The 3,578-nt window shown below is 46.2% G+C and overlaps 2 non-coding genes across 2 annotated transcripts; one reads left to right on the top strand and one right to left on the bottom strand.

The window, feature by feature from the left end:
- On the bottom strand, window positions 1-72 carry TRNAG-UCC (transfer RNA glycine (anticodon UCC)). The gene has a single exon. It is a non-coding gene; the product is annotated as a tRNA-Gly (tRNA).
- Window positions 73-3,506: 3,434 nt separating this feature from the next.
- On the top strand, window positions 3,507-3,578 carry TRNAC-GCA (transfer RNA cysteine (anticodon GCA)). Its single transcript has one exon. It is a non-coding gene; the product is annotated as a tRNA-Cys (tRNA).

Below are 3,578 nucleotides of genomic sequence, written 5' to 3' on the forward strand. Positions count from 1 at the left end.
TGCATTGGCCGGGAATCGAACCCGGGTCAACTGCTTGGAAGGCAGCTATGCTCACCACTATACCACCAATGCATCTGGCAAAAATGTTTTCTCCCAGGTGCCACATGTACTAGCAGAATGACTCACTCCTGCAAAGCTGGTGAGTAGGATGGATGGGAAGGAGGCAACCTGTCAGCTCTAAGCAGAGCCAGGTTCTCCAAGGGGCTGAAATGTGGAGAGGGAGGTACCACAGCCTAGGATGAGGGGTCACTAACTCTCCCCCCCTTCTCTCAAAGAAGGGAAATGAAGCTAAATCACCAGAATGACAAACTTTTGCAGAGGCAGCTCCTATTAAAGTAAACGTGTGTGAGTTCCTGCTGCGCACAGCGGGGTTTGTTACTGCTGCTGATTCCAATCCTTGCAGGCTGTGAGGATGAGCCAGGTTGTCTGTCACTTTCTCTGGGTGTTTGGTACATGCAGCACTTCTCTCTCCTGGGGAAATAAAGTTTTTGTGCAGAATAATAAAACTTTTCACTGAAAGGAGGGAAAAGAAATGGCCCCACAAAAGTGCCAGGACATGAGGAAGGTAACCAGGGCCGGCGCTTCCATTTAGGCGGCCTAGGCAATCGCCTAGGGCACCAGGATTATTGGTGGGTGGCATTTTGCCGGAGGGGGCGGCAGCCGGCTCCGGTGGAGCTGCCACAGTCGTGCCTGCAGACAATCGGCTGCTTGTGTGGCTCCGGTGGAGCTCCAGCGGAGCCACGGGACCAGCACGTGGGGCAGCGAAATTGCCGTGCGCCTAGGGCGCTAAAACCCCTAGCGCCGGTCCGGAAGGTAACAACAGGATTCCTCTAGGAGTGACTCTGACAAGTGATTGATCTCCCCTCGCTGGTATCTGAAGAGCTAATTTAGTTTTACCCTTGGTAACTTACAAGGCTGACACAATTTTATCCATTGTGACACTAGGGTTGAAGGATTAAATCATATTATGAAACAAATGTTTAAAAAACAGTCTGAGCTTGAGCTTTCTGGTTATGAAAGGCTGGTTTCCCCAATTCAGTTCAAAATGCTCGGCTAGAAACCTCCCCAGGATCCCTACATAGGGGAGTGGGAGTGAAAAGAGAAATCCTCAGCCCTGCCCTTCGCTTCAGGCTGAGTTTTCAGGGGCTGGGAGCGGGCAAACTGAGGTCTGTTACCGCACTGGCTGACAATAAAACAACTCTCTGCTCAGATCTAGCTTGTCGTAATGCCCCAGCCTTGTCCGATAATTTGCACTGAAGTTCAGCAAGCTGGGTCTGTAGTTCTTCTTGTCCACCATTGTAGAGTTATCAACCAGACCTTGACAGTGCTACCAGAATGCAACCAAGTATCAGAGGGGGAGCCACGTTAGTCTGGATCTGTAAAAGCAGCAGAGAATCCTGTGGCACCTTATAGACTAACAGATGTTTTGGATCATGAGCTGTCGTGGGTAAATACCCACTTCGTCAGATGCATGTAGTGGAAATTTCCAGGGGCAGGTATATATATGCTGGCAAGCAAGCTAGAGATAACGAGGTTAGTTCAATCAGGGAGGATGAGGCCCTGTTCTAGTAGCTGAGGTGTGAAAACTAAGGGAGGAGAAACTGGTTTTGTAGTTGGCAAGCCATTCACAGTCTTTGTTCAATCCTGAGCTGATGGTGTCAAGCAGTTTCTCTTTGAAGTCTGGTCCTGAAGTTTTTTTGCTGCAGGATGGCCACCTTAAGGTCTGCTATAGTGTGGCCAGGGAGGTTGAAGTGCTCTCCTACAGGTTTTTGTATATTGCCATTCCTGATATCTGATTTGTGTCCATTTATCCTTTTCCGTAGTGACTGTCCAGTTTGGCCGATGTACATAGCAGAGGGGCATTGCTGGCATATGATGGCGTATATTACATTGGTGGACGTGCAGGTGAATGAACCAGTGATGGTATGGCTGATCTGGTTAGGTCCTGTGATGGTGTCGCTGGTGTAGATATGTGGGCAGAGTTGGCATCGAGGTTTGTTGCATGGATTGGTTCCTGAGCTAGAGTTACTATGGTACGGTGTGCAGTTGCTGGTGAGAATACGTTTCAGGTTGGCAGGTTGTCTGTGGGCAAGGATTGGCCTGCCACCCAAGACCCGTGAAAGTGTGGGATCATTGTCCAGGATGGGTTGTAGATCCCTGATGATGCGTTGGAGGGGTTTTAGCTGGGGGCTGTATGTGATGGCCAGTGGAGTCCTGTTGGTTTCTTTCTTGGGTTTGTCTTGCAGTAGGAGGCTTCTGGGTACACGTCTGGCTCTGTTGATCTGTTTCCTTATTTTCTTGTGTGGGTATTATAGTTTTGTAGAATGCAACCAGTCAACTAATGGGAGGCGCCTACAGACAGTATCCTGGTCATGATGCCAATTATGTCAATAGGGGAATGGTCCTGGCTTCTGCATGACCCCGGTGGAATCGGATTGGGAAAGGATCTGAGTCCTGGCTCCAGTTCCCTCTACCTGGAGTTGTAAGAGACAACATGACCAGAGAGGCATTAACATGCCACTTAACATTCAATGGTCTCTTATAATAGCTTAGGGTTTGGGTGACAATTGTATTTTTAGTTCTATCTGTAAAATACCTTAATTCCTATGAAAATAAATATACTAATGCCCATGACAGAGCCAAATGTTAGTGATTGTGTTCGACAAACATAAATGCCAAAATAATCAGAAAAATAAATTCCTGTTCTTAATAAAACAGAAAAAAACCTTAATCGCATATCTTAAAATTAAGTAAATACATTTTTAGAGGAGTGAAAAACAATTGACTAAAATAGAGGAGATAATGGCAGTAACACAGGGTGTGCCTGTTAGAGAAAGCAAGCAGATTTTAAGCAGATTCTATTTATTTTTATTTATCGCTACTAACGATAGCGTACAAAGTACCTGCGTTAAAAAAGCCAATTAACAACCCCAGGTTTTTTTTTCCCCCTCTGTAACTGATGACATGCTGGATGGGGACTTCAATACAACCCTAGGTGCATGTAATCACCTTGGGATTGCACTTTGCTGCGGATCTGGCTAGGGGAAAAGCAGTTTCTGAGGATTAATTTAACACCATATTTTGTGTTTATTCATCAATTTTAAAGGCAGGTTAAATCTCTGCGAATGTCTGCTCTGACCTGCTGCCTAATAGTCCAGAGAAATTTCCCAGTGACTCCTACATGGACCTCAACACCTTAAGGTTGAACGAGAACAGATCGCTCAGAAAGCCATCGTGTTGAAGCAACATGTGCCTTTAAGGGATTGGAATAATGCTGAAGAGGTTAAAAGGGACATAGCTGGGTGTGGTTCCCTCAAAAGTTGCGCTCTGGTGAGCCAAAGCAGGTGTGGGGATTGTGCAAGGTGTGGTGTTTATGTGCATATATAAAATTTAATGAACTGCCATTTTTAAAACCACCCATGACTGAGAATATAAGGAAAACCTTTTGAAATTAGGTGCATCCTTCATAACCCACAAGATGATGTCTCCAACCATGTATCATCATAGGGAGTATAGCTCAGTGGTAGAGCATTTGACTGCAGATCAAGAGGTCCCTGGTTCAAATCCAGGTGCTCCCT

The sequence above is a fragment of the Chelonoidis abingdonii genome, chromosome 11, assembly GCF_003597395.2.
Source record: "Chelonoidis abingdonii isolate Lonesome George chromosome 11, CheloAbing_2.0, whole genome shotgun sequence".
Taxonomy (NCBI): Eukaryota; Metazoa; Chordata; order Testudines; family Testudinidae; genus Chelonoidis; species Chelonoidis abingdonii.